At 48.7% G+C, this 19278-nt stretch overlaps 1 protein-coding gene across 2 annotated transcripts in view; it reads left to right on the top strand.

Annotated features, from left to right (window-relative positions):
- LOC138510587 (tyrosine-protein phosphatase non-receptor type 9-like) overlaps positions 1-19278 on the top strand; it is a 1111802-nt gene that overhangs the window by 740659 nt on the left and 351865 nt on the right. The gene's annotated exons all lie outside the window — the stretch shown is intronic.

Genomic DNA, 19278 nt, shown 5'->3' on the forward strand with positions numbered 1-19278 from the left:
GCCCTCCTGCAGGAGTCCATAGCTTTTCCCCGCTGTGTCAAAACAGCACGCCTTTCCGTACTCGCGCTCTGCTTCTGCCCACAGTGGAGGCTGCGCTTGAGTCGCGGAACACTGTTCTTCTTCATTTGTGCACTAAACTGAACTGCCTGATTTCCCTCGAAGAGACTCCCCTTCTGCCCGTTGGCACCAGCGTGTGGAGGTACTTTTGAGCACAAGGCTCCACTCTTCGTAGGGCTCGGACTTCCTTTTAGTTAGGTGCCTCTGAAGGCGGACTGGGTCTAAGCATTATTTCGCACTGCCTGTTTTCCTTCCCTTTTAGGTGGACTACACATTTCATGCATCTAACGCTTGAGACTTGTTTGTATTTGTATATATATTGTATTGATATGGTATGTGTTGGTTTACTAGAGTTGTATTGTGATTTCTCGCTACGGTCATTGTTTTAAAGGCCTTGGAATAAATGTGTATATATTTTTAATATAACACCTGTTTGGAGTAATTTGTAAGTGTCCTTGCTTTGTGTGCTCATTGCGGGCTTTCAGTCACCCTCACCCCTCTTGAGACCTAGTCTTGACCGCCGCGATCGTTACCCTGATTGGTCTGGCTTGTCCAGAGGTTACCCTGTTCCAAGTAATTAGGTTGGCCTTCTGAACTTCTGCGCCGCCAGGACAGAGTTTAGAAATCTGTCTTAACAAATTGGTGTACAGCGGCGGGATACGACTGAAGGTATCCAGTGTTGCGCACAAACTAAGGCATTTCAAGTTATTCCTACCAGGACACGTAGTGAATTGTTGTAGTATAACTTTAAAAAGGCCATAGTCCTATCTAACAGTATGGAAACAAATACCTTGTTAACTTTAAATGCTTCCAAATCAGAAACATTGAAAAAGATGTGTGCGGAGAGAGGTGTTTCCTCTCAAGGCACGAAATTGGATATGATCCAAAGAATCGTGGCGTGGCAAGAAGCGCAGCTTGACGCTATAACTTCTGAGGACAGTGCGGAAGCAGGTGGGGCTGCTCTCACTGGTAGAACCGACGGTTCTGCCGCTGCACTGATCCACCACGAGGACAGGGAGGATGAGATGTCTAATGTTTCCTCTGCCAGTGCTGATGGGGAGGCTATGCTTGAATTCAAGAAGCAAGAGCTGCGGTTTAGGCAGAAGGAGCTTGAATTCAGCGTAGCCAAACTAAAAATCGAACAGGCAGAAAAACAGAAAGACAGGGATCACCAGTTGGAACTGGCCAAGCTTCAGGTTGCAAATGGGTCCAAGGGTCCTGGACATGGGTCTGGGGCCTCCTCTCATCCACGGTTTCCAAAAGATCTGCTCAGTGTGTAGGAGGAAAGGAATGACATTATGTACAGGCTGAATGCGTTTGAGTATGCATGCGAAGTTCAACAAGTTGACAATGCTGATAAGATTGCCTGGTTACTCAGCAGACTGCCCCATTCTGGCTGTAGTGCCATTATGGAAATGTCGAAGGCTGAGCGAGCTGATTTCACAATGTTAAAGCAAACTCTCATTTTAAAGTTTGGGAAGACTCCGGCCCAATATTTGAAACGATTCAGAGAGTATAAGAAAAAGGAAGGTGGTACTTGGGTATCTTATGTCACCGAATCCTTGAAAAACTTAACTGGCTGGGTCGAAGGTTATAAGGTTTCTACCTTCGAAGGCATGATAAATCTTGTCATGCTGGAACACATTTTTGCATCTTCTTCCCCGGAGCTTAAGCAGCATTTGGCCGATTCGAAGGAGATAGATCCTAAGAAGCTGGCTATTGCAGCAGACTTATGGGTGTCACATTGAGTGTCCCATAAGGACAAAACTCATCCTGGTAAGCAGGAGGAAGGGAAAAAGTCCAGAGATAAGGAGGGTGGAGAATCTGATAAATCTTCTTCTCAAAAGGGCCACAAAAAAAAAGGGTAAGACACAAGAGAACTCACAGGGTAGTGGAGGTCAGCCTCCGAAACAGAACTCTGGTTACAATAAGCCTCCATATGTAAACCGACCCAATGGATCTTGTTTTGCTTGTGGAGCAACTGACCACGTGAAGGGGGATCCCCGGTGTAGGGTTAGACCTTGGGGGGTCCACTCCGCTAATCTGGCCTTCTCCTCCTACGAGGAAGAAGAGATTACAGGAGCATCCTTCTCCTCAGACTCATTTCCCAGCGGGATAGAGGCTGAGGTAGTTTTAGTTTCCCTGGGTTCCTGGGAGCCTAAAGTCGCAGAGGCTTATGCTAGGATTCCAGATAATACCAAGCACTACTTTAAAGACAGTGTGCTGATCAATGGAGTAGATACTCCAGCTCTTAGGGATAGTGGGTGCAGTCGAACTGTAGTGGATTCTACCTTGGTAGACCCAGAGGAAGTTGCAAGAGCTACTCTGATGCCCACTAAGTTGGCTGACGGCCCACTCCGTATGTTCCCAATAATACCTGTAAATCTAACTTTAAATGGTACAGCAGTCAGGATTCCAGTGAGCATTCAGAGAAACGTCCCAGGAAAGGTCTTGTTAGGTAATGATCTCAGAGCTTTAGGGCTCGTAGGAGACACTGCCGAAAGACCCTACACACGGTCTCAAGCTCGGGCAGCATTGGCCAAGACCAATACGCCGCCCCAGCCGAAGGGGAAACCCAAGGCGAAAGGAGTAAACAAGTCAAGACGAGGGAAAGAGAATATTCCCCCAAGCTCGCCTACCACTGCGGTGGAGGAAGTTGGTCAATCGCCCGGGCCTGACGAGGAGGTGGCGATGCCTGAAATATTTGACCCCAACGACCATCCTGAACTAAAAGACTTGTTAGTTGAAGGAGGTCCTGATAGGGACGAATTCAGTAAAGGCCAACGTGAGTGCCCATCTCTGGAAGGCCTAAGGAGACAGGCCTGCTCCCAGCTTGAGGGTGAACCTCCTGGGACGCATAGGATTTATTGGGAAGGTGGGCTCCTGTATAGTGAGCCCACAGAGTCTACAGAAGGTGACCATAGGAGGTTGGTGGTTCCCCTTGCTGTTAGGCCCTTCCTCCTGCAGTTGGCGTATGAAGTGCCCCTTGCTGGTCACCTTGGGATTAAGAGGACCAAGCAAAGTTTATCCATGCACTTCTACTGGCCCAAGATGGGGTGCAAGTAGAAAGTCACTGCAGGAGTTGTGCCTCCTGCCAGTTATCTGGTAAGGTTGGCTCGACAATCCAAGCTCCATTGGTACCACTCCCGGTTGTGGGGGTACCATTTGAAAGGGTAGGGATCGACATTGTTGGTCCCCTTGACCCGCAAACATCCTTGGGCAATAGGTTTATCCTGGTGCTGGTCGACCATGCAACCAGATATCCTGAGGCCATCCCATTGAAAACTGTAACTGCCAAGTCAGTTGCAAAAGCTTTACTTGGCATATTTACTAGGGTTGGCTTCCCTAAAGAAGTTGTGTCAGATCGTGGCAGCAACTTTATGTCAAAGTATATGCAGGCTATGTGGAAAGAACGTGGGGTCACCTACAAGTTCTCTTCTGCATACCACCCCCAGACCAATGGTCTGGTGGAACGTTTCAACAGAACATTAAAGAGCATGATTGGGGCTCTGGAAGAACCTCAGAGAAGAAAATGGGATCTTCTTTTACCATGCTTACTGTTTGCCTACCGAGAGGTACCACAGGAGGGTGTTGGCTTCAGCCCCTTCGAACTTCTGTTCGGTCATCCTGTACGGGGACCCTTAGCCATCGTCAAAGAGGGATGGGAGATGCCCACTCCCCCTGTTACTACCAACGTAGTTGATTATGTGCTAGGGCTCAGAAAACGGATGGTACTTCTGATGGGCTTGGCTAGTTATAAATTGAAGGCAGGACAAGCGCTGGTGAAACATTGGTACGACCAGAAAGCTTCCCTCATCAACTTTACACCTGGTCAGCAAGTCCTGATCATGAATCCCATAAGGCCTCGAGCTTTACAGGACAAATGGTCAGGCCCTTACACAGTGGTGGAGCCCCTGGGTGAGGTTAACTATTTAGTGGACCTTGGAAGACCTGGACAGGCTCCAAAAGTGTTTCACGTGAATAGGCTGAAGGCTTTCGTCCCAAGAGTCGAAATCGCAGCACTGCTACTGGCTTCAGATGTTGAGGAAGAGGAGTCTGAACCTCTCCCCGACCTGTTCCAGAGCGGTCCTTCAGATAGCTCCTTTGAGGGTGTCCGAGTGGCCCCTCACCTGACTTCTGATCAGCAGGCTGAGGTGAAAAGTTTGCTTAGGCAGTTTTCCCCCCTGTTTTCACAGTCACCTGGTTTGACACCTTGGTAAAAACATAACATAGACACAGGAGACAGTGTACCTACCAAAAGTAGGGGATACAGGATGTCAGACAAAGTACGGTCTTATATTAAGACCGAGGTCAACAAGATGTCAGACCTTGGGGTGGTTGAACCCTCTAGTAGTCCTTGGTCCAGCCCTGTGGTTTTGGTTCCAAAGGCAGGCACTTCTGAATTGAGGTTCTGCGTGGACTACAGGGCTCTGAATGCTGTCACCAAGACCGATGCACACCCCTTGCCTCGAACAGATGAGCTGGTGGATACTTTTGGTGCCTCCAAGTACCTCAGCACGTTTGACCTCACTGCTGGCTATTGGCAAATAGCTTTAGCAGAACATGCCAAGGAGAAGACAGCGTTTTCTACTCCAGACGGCCTTTACCAAATCCGGGTAATGCCGTTCGGGTTGAAGAATGCACCTGCCACTTTCCAGAGGCTTGTGAATCATGTTTTGAATGGGTTGGACGAATTCTGTCTTGCATATCTGGACGATGTAGCAGTTTTCAGTGCCACCTGGGAAGACCATGTGAAACACCTTGGGATTGTGCTCCAGGCTCTTCAGAAAGCACACTTGACCATAAAGGCTAGTAAATGCCAGATTGGAAAAGGCTCAGTGGTTTACCTTGGACATGAAGTAGGTGGAGGGAGGATACAGCCTCTTCCCAGTAAAGTACAAGCAGTACAAGACTGGCCTACCCTCACTACACAAACCCACGTGAGAGCCCTCTTAGGACTCACAGGGTATTACCGCAATTTCGTGGCAGACTATGGCACCATAGCTGCCCCTCTGACTGCCCTCACAACTCCGAAGAAACTCAAGAAGGTAACTTGGACCGACGAGTGTGAGAAGGCCTTCAATGGCTTAAAAGACTCCTTGTGCCAGACCCCTGTCCTCAAGGCCCCTGATTATCAAAGACCTTTTATCGTGCTGACGGACACCTCTGACACTGGGATAGGAGCTGTACTATCGCAAGTAGATGAGAAGGGTAAGGAACACCCTATTGGTTTTATTAGTCACCAGCTTAAGGACAGAGAGCTCAGATGGTCCACGGTAGAGAAAGAATGTTTCTCTGTTGTGTGGGCCCTAATGAAGCTGAGGCCCTACCTCTATGGGACCCACTTCACTGTGCAAACTGACCATAAACCCTTAAAGTGGCTAATGAACATGAAGGGGGAGAATCCAAAGTTGCTTAGGTGGTCCATAAGTCTACAAGGCTTCGACTTCACTATTGAGCATAGGCCAGGTGTCCAACATAGCAATGCTGATGGGTTGTCCAGAATGTTTAACCGACGTGAACAAGAGACTCATCCAGGGGTGGATTAGTTCCCCCTGTCCATAGTCTGGGAGGGGCGAGTGTTAGGAAAGATTTCGTAATTGTAGGTAATTTTCCTTCCATGTGGCAACCCCTAAACTTTTTGCTGTTGTTTTTCACCTTGTTCTCGACTTCGCCAGAGAAGTGCAGCCTTCTGCCGCACTCCTCTGAGCTTTCGCTCCATTCTTACGGGGAAACTGACATGCCCTTAAGACAGTCAGTACCGGGAAACGCTGTTTTCCGCAGTTTCTTTTATCATGTTGCGGCTTTCGTGCAACATGACACAAGAGGGCACTGTAAGCTAAGTTACTGCTCTCTTGGGTCTCTAGCCTTCTACAGGCCCTAGATACTCTTTTAGGAATGTAACTGATCGGTGCAAGTGATTCACGGACGGGAATGGTGGCAGCAATCGTTTCTTGTGTTTTGAGCTCCTTTTGGCGTTTTAAGCGCGTTTCTCGCGCTTAACCCAAAATGGTGGCCTGGCTCCCAAAATGGCCAGACCACGAGGCTCCTTTGTCCTGTCCGCTGACCGTCTTGCTCCCTTCACCTTCCCCAGGTCGAGCCGACCCGGGGCCTTCCTTATTTGGGCATGTACTTTCCCGCGAAACACGGATGCTTTCGCGGACTTCTACATGCCTGGTGTGTGCCTCCAGGATGTGGGCTGGGATGTCTGGTCCCAATACACATCCTGGGTGCCAGAGAGTCTAGGGTGGTGTGAATGCCTGGGACCACCGTGGTCCGTGATAGGTCCATGAATGGTGTGAGTGTTGATGAGCGGATCTCCCATTGGGTCCCCTCCGTTTTGGCGCAAAGGGAACCGTGGATAAGAGGGGGCTGGAAACACCACTACCATGTCGATCTCCTGAGTTCTCACGAACGAAGGAATACAGGAGCCAAGTATCCTGCAACCAAGAGGCTGAACCGAGGAATCGCTGGTGACCCGCTGAAGGACTGCTCCTCTGCACTGCTGTCGCCTTGTGAAACCCTTTTCACCTTTGATCGAACCAGAAGGCCTGTACTGGTACTTCGACCCTTGGAATAGCGGAGACAGCTATTCTCGGCATCTTCACCATCTCCTGCTAGTAAGCCTTCGGAAGCGTCTCTGGGCCATCCAGCAGACTGACCAGCCTACACAGGAGTCTTGCTCTGTAACCGCCGCCAGGTTGTGTAGTATTTCGAGTCCTTGTCACTCTCACACGATTCGTACACTTGGCGTTCCCAGGTCTGAAGTGAGTAGTGTACATTTGGCTCAGATACACACGGCCGCTCCATTGCCCTGCTGTGGTAACAAACTGTGCGGGTTCCTTCGTTTAGGACGTCTTTTACTCAACTCTGCTGCTGCAGACTCAACACGACGACGAGACGTCCCCTGCTCTTCTGAACCTGCCAGCGACTGAAACTGATGCGGAGGAGCCTGGGTCTGCTTGCATCGGGGACCGGTGAGTAGCATAGCTAGGAACTGGTCGCCCTCCTGCAGGAGCCCATAGCTTTTCCCCGCTGTGTCAAAACAGCACGCCTTTCCGTACTCGCGCTCTGCTTCTGCCCACAGTGGAGGCTGCGCTTGAGTCGCGCAACACTGTTCTTCTTCATTTGTGCACTAAACTGAACTGCCTGATTTCCCTCGAAGAGACTCCCCTTCTGCCCGTTGGCACCAGCGTGTGGAGGTACTTTTGAGCACAAGGCTCCACTCTTCGTAGGGCTCGGACTTCCTTTTAGTTAGGTGCCTCTGAAGGCGGACTGGGTCTAAGCATTATTTCGCACTGCCTGTTTTCCTTCCCTTTTAGGTGGACTACACATTTCGTGCATCTAACGCTTGAGACTTGTTTGTATTTGTATATATATATATTGTATTGGTATGGTATGTGTTGGTTTACTAGAGTTGTATTGTGATTTCTCGCTACGGTCATTGTTTTAAAGGCCTTGGAATAAATGTGTATACATTTTTAATATAACACCTGTTTGGAGTAATTTGTAAGTGTCCTTGCTTTGTGTGCTCATTGCGGGCTTTCAGTCACCCTCACCCCTCTTGAGACCTAGTCTTGACCGCCGCGATCGCTACCCTGATTGGTCTGGCTTGTCCAGAGGTTACCCTGTTCCAAGTAATTAGGTTGGCCTTCTGAACTTCTGCGCCGCCAGGACAGAGTTCAGAAATCCGTCTGAACAGGTTCTAGCCCATATACTATGCCTGGTACTTTTTTTATAGTTTGATAAGGCCTGGTACTGAGTAGCCTCCTTTTATAAGTTGCAAATGCTTTGATCAGACATACTTTATTCATGTATTTGTCTGAACATAATTTCCCAACAAATCTACTTTTAATGTAGAGGGTATAGGTATTCCCAAATATATTCCTTGACCATTTTATTCTTGAGATCCGCTAATCTCCAATCAAATTACATCTCATTTAATGTTTTCCACCAATAACCATTATTTTTGTCATAAGGGGATTGGTGAACAGACAATTTTCTCTAAAGTATTTACCAGTGGCTTCTAGACTATGCTGTAAACCATTTTCCGGTTGATCCATAAGCAGAGTATCTGCATAGGACAGCCATCCCAATGGTCTGTCCCCCAATTTAGGTGGAAAAAGATTGCACTTGTGCCAACAATTGTGCATGTCTGAGACAAAGAGATTATATAACAAGAGTGCAAGGATGCACCTTTGTTTAATCCCACAATTAGTTGCCATGTCCGATGAGACTGTACCCCTATCATCTCTACTGATGTTGAAGTTGTGCCGTGTTATAGTTGTTTTTATAAGCTCTAATATTGAATAGTCACAGCCCCACTTGGTTAACTTTTCCCATAGCACCTCCTGAGATAATCAGTCGAAAGCTTTACTATAGTAGATGAAACATATATAGAATTTGCTATCCGCATTTTCTATGGTTGAACGAATCAAGTGGGTCAATGTGAATTTATTATATATGGGTTGCCATCCCTTTGCGAAAGCCTGTTTGTTGGCTGGATATGTTAAATTTGTCAGACAAAATTCTAAGCCTCTCTAAGAGGCAAGTGCAAATATCTTAGACATACTATCTGATAAAGACAAATTACCTGGGGCTGTGCGTAGGCCCTTTTTAAATATGGGAATAAAGGACGCCTTTTTCCAAGGTAGAGGGACAGAACCACTTTTAGCAATATCAACAAATACTTTATGCAGCAATCGGGCCCCCAAACTCAGGTTGTTCCTTAATTACTATATTGGGTATGTTGTCCAGACCTGGTACTCTAGAGGATTTTGTTCTCATTATGATTGTGTATATATCCTCGTGAGAGAACAAGCTGGGCTTTAGAGAATGGTTTTTGTTAGTCATGATTTCCATATTTTCTTCCTTTAGCTCCACCAACCTGGTTTCTGAAAATAGGATTTGTCGTAACTATTCGGTTTTTATTCCTATATTTGTTAACATAGTGCCAGAATTTGTCTTTCGTCCTTTGAGGACAGCGTTTCAATTTCTTTGTCCATAGAGCATTGGATTGGGACTGTTTATAAAAGCGCCCATGGGGGGTGTGGCCAGTGGACAAACAATGAAGAAGTAGACCCTCAGAGCTCCTGCGGCTGCCCGTAATTGATCCTGTTCATATCCTGGCCACAGAGACTCAACCTTACAGTGGAATACAGTTTTGGGCACCGGAGCATCGGGGGAGGTGAGGGGTTGCGTTTCCGACCTGAAACAAAGGGTTTTTGAGCCCTGATCGGCCCTCTGCAAGCAAGCTCAACGGGAAAGCTGGCAGGAAGAAGGCTACCCCCACGCGCCATCTTGAGTAAAGGCTGCCTCCAGGGGATACTAGCCCCAATTCAGCCACACCTGCCACCCGCAGACAGCGGGCTGACCTTCCTCATGGTCGGCAAGAGGTCCCCTTTCCCTATGGGAGCGAAGAGGAGCAGAGGAGGAGGTTTCCCAGGAGTGGCAGGGACGGCGTGCTTGGATCTGCCTCCACCGCACAAACCAGAAGGCGGCTGCATTGGAGGCTTATCCTGATCGGATCGATCACAGCCCATGCATCCCCCTGCCATCGAGGGGCACAGGCAGCAACCGTAGGACATACAGCGAGACTGGGGTACAGTAGGCCCTGCCATGTGGACTACACCGGCTCAGGACCCCCATATGTTTTATCCCAGAGGAGGGCAGCACAATTATAGTGAGGCAATAGGAGCCTCTGTGCTGCTCCACATCTTGTGTTGCCCACCAGGAGTCTTTAGACGTGGGGGTGCTCTGCTCCCCCCTCCACCCCTCTTCCAGCTACTAACAACCAGCCAGCCTCAGGACTTAGTTGGGCACAGCTGCAGGGATACTCTGGTAGGCCTCCCTCCCTGTCTACGCACTGCAGCCAGGAGCGATGTGGCACAGATGGGGACAAGTCCCAAGGGAGGTGTGCAAGAGTGGCCACATCTGTATGCTGTGGAGCAGTGGTGTTAGACAGAGGAGCCCCTGTCTCTCTGCTGACCAAAACCAGTATACAGCCTGCTCTTCCGCAAAAGAGCAGTAGGCCAGCAGAGGTGAGTGAGTTCCATATAAACCGTCCCTACCACCAAAACAATTAACTAGAACATCTCCACAGGCCCAAGGTGGGGGCAATCAGAGGCCTAGAAGCATTAGCGGCACCGCTTGGGCGCCAGAACCCTCCCCCCAATGACAGAATTACTGGGCCTGTTACCTTTGGACCCCAGAGGAAACAGCAGCAGACGGGCCGGCCCCCAGAGGACCCCCGTAACGCGCGAGCCTACGGGACCAACACCCTCTCACGAGGTTACATATACAGACAACACATGGGGATCGCCGCCCCATAGAGACATTTAGAGAGCGCTCCACTGTCACCTGCTCACCTGCTCCCAGGCACTGCATTTTAACTCAATATGGGGGGGCAAAGGTTGCCAGCAAAAACTCCTTCACAGCGGCTGTCCAGCAGCCGCAGTCCTCCATGCCTGCAGTCTCCCGAACAAGGAAGCTGCAACCAGCGTCAAACCTTAAAGAGAAGATCAGAGGTCTTCCTTGCAGTGCAAAACTCTAGGTCAGCGCTGGAGTTAGAAATTGGCCACGTTGGTGAGGAGCTCAACTTGTTGTGCGCCAATCTGCACAAGACTGCTGAAAAGCAAAGATAAACATATATTAGGGTTATCTCTGTGGAGTTAGAACTACAGGCGACAAGTCTCTCAACTCACGCAGGCAAGCAAAGCTTTAGGGGCAAGAGTGGAGGATGCAGAAGGCCTCTGCCGAAGGAATTACATCTGCATAATAGGGCTCCCGGAGGGCGAAGAAGGAGTGTTTATTGAGCTTTTCCTGGAGTCGTGGCTGCAGAACAAATTGGGGTCCAAGGGACTCTCCAAGTGGTTTGTGGTAGAAAGGGCCTATTGGGCCCCGCAAGCACAGCCGCCGCTGGGTGCGAGACCCTGTCCGGTGATTCCTAAAATCTTTAGCTAGAAGGATCAGGGATGCAGTCTCACATATGGTGCAGCATTGTGGGCCGATAGGCAATCAGCCCCGTCCTGATTTTTCCAGACTACACAAAGCAAGTCCAATACCAGTGTCAAAGCTTTGAGGAAGTTAAGTGGACGATAAGAGACAATGGAATTCAGTATATGTAGCTTTACCCCGTCCGGCTGAAAATAATACAAGGCAACAAGCAGTAGTTTTGCAACTCCACTGACAACGCATGGCACTGGTGGCAGACCGAGGGGAGCTGGACTGCGGCGTCAACCAACACATCATAAACGGGTGCCTCTAGCCCATTGACAACCCTCGGGGTGGCCAGCACGAGAGCAGAAGAAGAGAGCGCAGAGTGGCCCTGATGGAGACAGGATCACAGTGGCAGACGACAGCACTCTGCGGAGGGAGGAGACGAGCGACGGGGGAAACATGCCATAAACCACCCGGTGAATGATCACGTTTATTAAATGGACTGTCCAGTGTGGGGGTGGGAGGGGGAGTTGCATCCCCGATCCAGTTTTTGACAAATTAACTATCAAGTACTGAGGTTGGAACTCTGCACATGCCCAAGACTGACCAGCTGGGGTCAATGATGGAGCGTGGAGGGGATTGTGGACAGGAGCGGTGCCAACTCGCAGTCCCCTCTTGGGGCCTGCACAATCCCTGCTGTGCTGCCCCCTCTCTTTGGGTATAGGAGGGCAGCACGCCATGTGTGGGTTGATTGTTGCACCCCACCACCCTTGGGAGGCGTGAGGGGCCAGCTCACCGGCCTGCACTCAAAGTGCAGGTATTAATCACACAATCCCTCCTGTTGAGGTCAAGGTTTCAGTGTTCGTTGAAGGTTGGAAAGTTATAATGTTGCGGGGAAAGGAGAGTTAGAGCTTTGAAAGGAGGAGGGGAAGAGGGAGAAGGGGGACAGGTGTTTGGAAGATGAAAGGGGGTTAGATTTTCAACTCAGTCTCACCTATATCGAATGGAATGCAGGGGCTATGGGGAGGGGGTGGCAAAGGGGGGATGAAGGGCTGAAGTACGCTTACTAGAAATGGGCACTCTTACAATTATAACTTGGAATGTGCAAGGGATGGGGCATGTTGAGAAAAGGAAACTCACTTGACAAAAACAGGGTTTGAGAAGGTGAAAGCAAGCTGGGGACGGATATATATGGTTCGCACTTCACCTACTCGGGAGGGGTCTTAATGTGGGTAGCGAGGGGGACCCCCCTTTACAGATCACCAGATTCATATGTGATGGGGAAGGTAGAACTTTGATTCACCTGGGCATTCCCAAACACAGACGATTCATATTTTCCAGGAGTGATGCAATTGCAGAGAGGTCAGGTTATATGGAGGTAGTGTGGGGAGGCGACTTAACTGCCCAATGCATACACAGCTGAATAGGTCGGCCCTGGCACAGTATATAGGCCAGTAGCAATGAAGTCTCTACAGAATACAGTGTCGGAGCTTGGTCTGGTTGAGCTGTGGCGCAAACAGCAGGGGGAGGAGTAGAGCTATTTTTTTTAATTTAATTTTATAAATGTTTATTGGTTACACTTCAACAAATAAGCAAATTAACTATCACATTAAAACACAATCCATATCCATTTTCAACTCATCACACAACACACATTCTGATGGATTACATCAATAAACATCACAATTTCCAATACAAACCAAGAAGAAAGATAATTACCAACAGAAAAGTTTTCAGTCTGTTTTTTCCCTAGCTGACTGGTTTCGATGGTCCTTCCAACCGTCTTAACATGCAGATAGGACCTTACATTTTTTTAAATCAGTCACTTCAAATTGCTTTGCAATGACTTCTATCAGCTGTAGAACCGCTAATAAACGTACTCGTTCTCCCATCAAGACCCATTGCCACCACTGCAGATCTAAAGTGGCAGTCTGTTGAACACAGTGGGCTTGTAAGTATTTTGTCAGCAGATGGTTAAGGGCTACACAAGCAGTCACAAAGTTTGTTTCACCTAGCAAACCACAATATCGGCAATGTGATTGTGCTAGCGTTATTTGTTTTCTAGCTAGTTTCACTTCTCCAGTAGCCAGTAGATTTAAACGCACTCATCAGCATATCTGTGTAGTAATACGAGGGAAATGTTATTAGGTACTGTGTTGGTTCATTTAAGCCCTTTTGTTGTAATGCTTTGATTCCCATCCGCATGGTTTTCACTCGCGCATAGATTTCCTGTTTGTCAGTAGTGATTGTTTCATGGCATACCGGGGGCAACCTATTTGTGGAAAACGTCAGATCATGCTCCCTTGCTTGCCACAAAGATGTGGGGAAAGAGAAGTGGTGCGGTGCACACTGTAGTTTGAGGGCAGAAGTGCTCAGAGACCTACACTTCAGGGAAGACTTAAGGCAAACCATTACTGACTACTTCACCTTTAATGAGCGATCAGTGGGAGACTATGGGGTCCCGTGGGATGCGTTTCAGGTCACCATCAGGGGGAAATACATTGCCACCAGCTAAGAGCGGAACTCCTGACCCGTCTCCGCGATTCCAAGGCCCGAATACAGCAGCTAGAGGGGGGCCTGGCTAGTGGCTCCTGTGCAGCTCACGACTATTGTACGAACAAAGGATTAGGGCTGCAGCATAGAAAAGACACATCGACCACAACTATGCCCAACATATCAAACAGATTCACAGGGAAGGGGACAAAGTAGGACCATTATTGGCCTGGTTACTGGCCTGGTTACTGAGAAGGGAAACCCCGTCATAGATAATCGCTCAGATTGTCACAGATGGGGGAAGGTGGCTACAACGCAGAGAGACGTTATCAAAGCCTTTCAGGATATTTATACTGAGCTATACACAAGCAAGGGGCCAATAGATAATGTAGGATTTGAGAGCGGTACTGTACCAAGCCCACCTGCTGAGCCCGGCGGCCGTAGGAATTGGAGGGTCCAATTTCAGAGGAGGCAATAAGGGGTGGGGGATTAGTTTCCTGTGCACAGGAAAGTTATCAGGATGGGAAGGTCTCCCGGTGGAATTTTACTCGACATACGCTGACCTCCTGGTCCCCAAACTGAAGATACTCTACGACGTGGCCTTTCAGAAAGCCATGCTATCAGAGTCCATGCATGAGGCCATAATAGTGACACTGGCAAAGCCTGCAAAGGACCCATGCAGATGCGAATCCTACCGCCCCCTTTCTCTTTTAAATGCGGATAGTAAGATCCTAGGCAAGGTTTTAGCTAATAGGCTAGTAAGGTGGGTGGCAGGGCTAATACACCATGATCAGTGTGGCTTTGTAGATTGGAGGAACACCACGATGAATCTGCAGCGCTTGCATCACGTCATGGAGAGTGTGAGAGAGGTAGACCCTGGACTTGAGGTAGTGGCTATAGATGCAGCAAAAGCAATTGATTCAGTGGAGTGGGAGTGGCTTTTTCAGGTGTTAGATTGGAGATCGGCCCGACCATGCAAAGATGGATATGGCTGATGTATCAATGCCCCTGGTAATGGTGAAAATAGGCAGCAAGGTCTCCCCTCAGTGGCAACTGAGTAGGGGAACGCGGCAGGGATGCCCATTTTCCCCTATTCTATTTGCACTTTTGCTGGAACCTCTAGCAAATATCTTCAGGTCCCATTTCCGAGAGGCAGGTATCACAGTAGATGGACAAATGCGCGTTATTTCTCTATGCACTGACAATGTTCTCCTCTTATGTCCATAACCCTGGGCTGCATGCCCCATATGTGTTAGAAGTGATGGCCAACATAGGGAGGTTATCGGGGTTCGCAGTCAACAAGAGCAAGTCAGTAGCATTTCCTTTGGGATCCATGAGAGAGGAGGAGCAAGCAAAGTTACTGACAGTGGGGATACAATGGGAGACAGAGTCGTTAAAGTACTTGAGCATACAAGTTTACCATGATACTGCAGATACATTTCAATTTAATGTGAGAAGAACAATGTCCAATCTAGGATACAGCATGAAGTTCTGTGGCAGATTACTTCTTTCTCTCATGTGGCAAATAGTTTGCACAATGATTATTCTCCCGCGGTTCTTCTACTTCTTTGCCGATAATCCCCTTCCTGATCAGGCCTCCCTTCTTCAAGAGGGTTGAATAGCTTGCTTTCAGGATTTTTATGGGCCTGGGACAGATGCAGGTTGTCCCTTGACACACTGAGCAGGAGCTACCCAGAGGCGGGACTCTCTCTCTCCCAGACTTTGAGCTCTATTACTTTACTTACCAATTACATCACACAACTAAATGGGACTCCCAGTCAAGTGGGGCAGACAGATGACTGTTAGGTGCACCCCCACGGTTGCACACAGGAATAGAAATTATAAAACTGGGAAGGGGATGCAGCCCAGACATCCCACTGAGGGTGGACTCCATAATTGAGAAATTCCTAGAAGATATTGTACTGCATAGGTTTGTCACTGTGGGGCTGGCCTGCTACCCTTCCCGGCCTGGGCACAAACATTTCACATGCCAGAAGGGCAATTACTGGACTTTGCAAGGCTAACTAAGGGTCTAGTTAAAAACAGGGATTCTATCCGGGAGGAACCTCCGACCACACCAGTGCTCCATGCAATTACCACACTAGGGGCAGAGCGTCCTGCAATTATCCACAGCGCTACAAGAGAGCAAAACATTGTCCCCTTAAGGGTCCGGGGAAAGTCGGAGAGGAATCTGGGAGAACCATTCGAAGAGAAAACATGGTCTAAGGTCTGCGCTGCCATCTCCAAGGTCTCAGACAATGCCTGCCTCAAACTGATTAAATTTAATGTGGCACATCGGGTTTATATCATGCCACAGAAACTAGATATGATAAATGCAGAGAGCCACACACATGCCCTAGATGCAATGGTGAGTCAGATGATTTTTGGCACATGGTCTGGGGTTGCCCTCAGATAATGGAGTACTGGCAGGCAGTGGTCAACCAGCTTAACACCCTCTTGGGGAGGGAAGTAGAGTGCACACCCCAGATATGCTTGCTGGGGCTACTCCTGGGTGTTGGGGGTAGGCAGAGCGAAGGCGCTCGAACAAAGTAGCAGCCTTCCTATTGGTCTTTGCAAAACACTGCATGGCCATATCATGGAAGAGCCCTAAAGGGCCCCTAGTACAAGAATGGCTCCAAGATGTATAAAAGTAGGCTACAGCAGAAAGAGATATACTAAAGGAACGCAGCACGGAGGAGGACTTGGAGGACGTGGATCTTCAAGGGCGCGCACTCCTTAATGACTTGCAGTCGTCTCCTGACGACCTCCCCCCCTGAGAACACACAGGAACATTTCCAGAGGTGGGGAGGGGGATATATCATATATCAAATATCAACAGTGCGCCCACTGACTTAACGGGCTAGAGACCCAGGCCTGGAACCCCCGTAACCAGGATGTGTGGGTGTATTAGGGATTCTCTGAGTTAGAAGGGAATGGGGTGTGTAGGAGGGATGGGGGGAGTATCTTACTTGTGAGCGGGGGGGGAAGGGGTTACATTGATGTTTTATTTATTTTAAAATAATTTGAATAAAGATGTCAATATAGTCTCTTAGGCCCGGCTCAAGTCCATCAATTGCACCGGTTTCCAAATTGTCCCTCCAGGGCCTGGCTGAACACAAAGCACAAACTCCTTTCCTTGTTGAAAGCGTGCCTTATGCTTTTGGCTAGGACCTCTTGAGCTTGCCATATGTGTAATTCCTAGCTATTGCCAATGTTCATAGGTTTTCTTTTAATTGTTTCAGCAATTGAAGTATATAAAAGTAAAGGTATAATTGAAAAGATATCCTCAAGGCCGACCAGACATATCAGAGGCTCTCAGACCAGCAGTCTATATATCGATACCTTATGCCAAAGAATTGTCTGCCATATGAAAGGATGATAAATAGGCATGGTGCCTTCTTATAGTGATAGGTCACGGAACGGCTCAAAGGCTATACCAGCCCGCAATCACCAACTCCAGTGGACTTGTGTCTGTAAGCGCATTGCCGTATGGCTGATTAGGTGGTTGGTACTAAACTGCTAACCAAACTGTATCCCATCAACCAATGGAGTTTTCACTTTGGGATTTGTTTCAAGTACTTGCAGAGAGTATGGCACCACAGCAATCAATATACCCTAGAAAGCTCGCTCTATATTGATAAAGCTGCAGAGTGCTTCCTCTTCCCAAATAGGTAAAAGCACTCTAAGGCGCTTCTTGACACTTTCTTTGTGGTGCTATGATCTGGGGAGGTACCCACGCTTCAAATCACTTTTTAACTGGCCCACCTGTGTTGTGTGAGGTTTACCAGTAGTGCTTATAAGCCTGTTGCCCAGGGAGCAGATGTTCACTGTTATGCCAATAGCATGTAACAACACTCCCTTCACTGTGGGAGTCAATTTCACTTTTCTGCCACTCACTCACTGAAAAACTCCTAGTACTGGGGTCTTCCAGGCTCTTGAGCCACTCTCTACTCCCTGTTCTGTGTTCTGCTGCACCAGAGCCGCAGGATCAGTACACTCACCAGCCTCGCTCTCCTTTGTGCTAAAATGACTAGCCAGCCCGCTGCAAAAGCCAGTGTCTCCCTATGACAACAGTGCTAACAAACTCTCGAGGGACCAGCATCCTGACAACCAGCACAGATACAGCAGGAACACCCGCTCGCTGAGTCCCTGCATGCCCTCTGAGCCGGTTTAGAGGAATGGCCCTAGCAACCTGCAGAAAATGCCTCCCTGAAACTTGAGGAGAACCATCTCCGGTTCGGGAAGCACCTCAAAACCTTTCTCTTTGCTTCTGCTTTTTCTCCTCCTCTCCCCTGCTGACTTCCTGGCTGTTACTGAAACTGCACTAGTTACCTGGCCACCCCCTGATCTCGGGCCCAGGTCCCCGATTCCCCTCCCCCTGCACCCCTCTGCCAGTTGCGCACCTGCACTGCCTTCCTGGTAACTCCGGCACTTAGGGTCTGTTTCTGTATCCCTACAGTTCCACTACCAGCAATTGACACCTGATGTCTGCACTTACCCTTGCCACCAGCTGGCTGTACGTTACTTATTGTTTATTATTCTTTATCTCATGTACTGCACTTCCCCCCTCCCTCTTCCCATGCACTTGCGCGATCTGAATGACACCTGGCCTAGTAGGATTGTTGTCTCTCTTCCCTCCCTACCCCCTCCCTTCCCGCATTGTGCCTTGAAACACCTGTGTATAGGCGCGTTATAAATGCCATATCATATCGGACATATCAAGCTGCACTGAGAGGAGAGGAAAGGATTCAGCCGCTGGACATTTTCTGTTTGTGCTATAAGCGAAGAGGTCCAAAAAATGGAATATTCGTTTTAGGATGCACTATTATTAAGTTGGTTGACTTGGGAATATCCACCAAATGTTTTATGGAAAGATTTTCTGCACTGTCTTTGCTAGACAAACTTTTAACAAAAGGTTGTAGTGTCTACTGTAAGGAAGGCATGTTATCAAACAGTGAAGACAGACACAAGTGATCACAGTTCTTCAAGGGTGTTTATTGAGCTTTCAAATGGGTTGGTAATACGCCTATCTAATCCTAAATCCAAAGATGGGAGCAAGCTATGACCATCACATAATAATAACGCAGTTCTTGTGGTGTCTTGTCAAAATTAAAAGGCCTGTACTAAGAAACCTATTGCCAATCCTTAATTCGAGGGGATTGGGTCCTCCAACGTATTCCATATCTGACAGTAATCACCACAGCTGTGCTGCTTCGGAAAATCTCTGGCGTCTGCGTCCTGCGTCGATGATGTCGATACGCCGCCCTAGAGGACCACCAACGATGGCCGACGTCACTGGATGTTATAAGTAGGATGCACGATGCCCGTAGCCTCAGTTCCGTTTTTTCCATGAACGTGTTCGCTTCGGAGATCTCGGTGCGCCTCGACTCTTTGGAGTTCTTGTTCTTTCTCGGTTCTTCGAACCTTTTTGGTAATTGTGAAGTCTTTCTTCGTGAAGATGTCTACCTCGTCTTCCACACAGCGTCCGGGCTTTAAGAAGTGCAGGGACTGTGGGTCCAAGATGTCGGTTACGGACTCGCACAAAGCCTGCCTCTAGTGCCTCGGGGAGGCCCAAGACACGGATGACTGTGTCGACTGCCAGTCGCTCACGTCTTAAGTCTTGCGGGAGCGCAAGAAGTTATCGGTAGGTAAGGTGTCCAAGCCCTGGAAGTCGAGGTCTGCAGGGCTTTCGGCGGATGATTCGAGAGGCGACTCTCCGCGTCGTTGTCGGAAATCCAGTGGGTCTCGGTCCCGGAGTCGGTCTCGCCACTCCTCTTCGAGGCACTCCCG

Source organism: Ambystoma mexicanum, chromosome 6p, assembly GCF_040938575.1.
Source record: "Ambystoma mexicanum isolate Mex_15411 chromosome 6p, UKY_AmexF1_1, whole genome shotgun sequence".
Classification (NCBI taxonomy): domain Eukaryota; kingdom Metazoa; phylum Chordata; class Amphibia; order Caudata; family Ambystomatidae; genus Ambystoma; species Ambystoma mexicanum.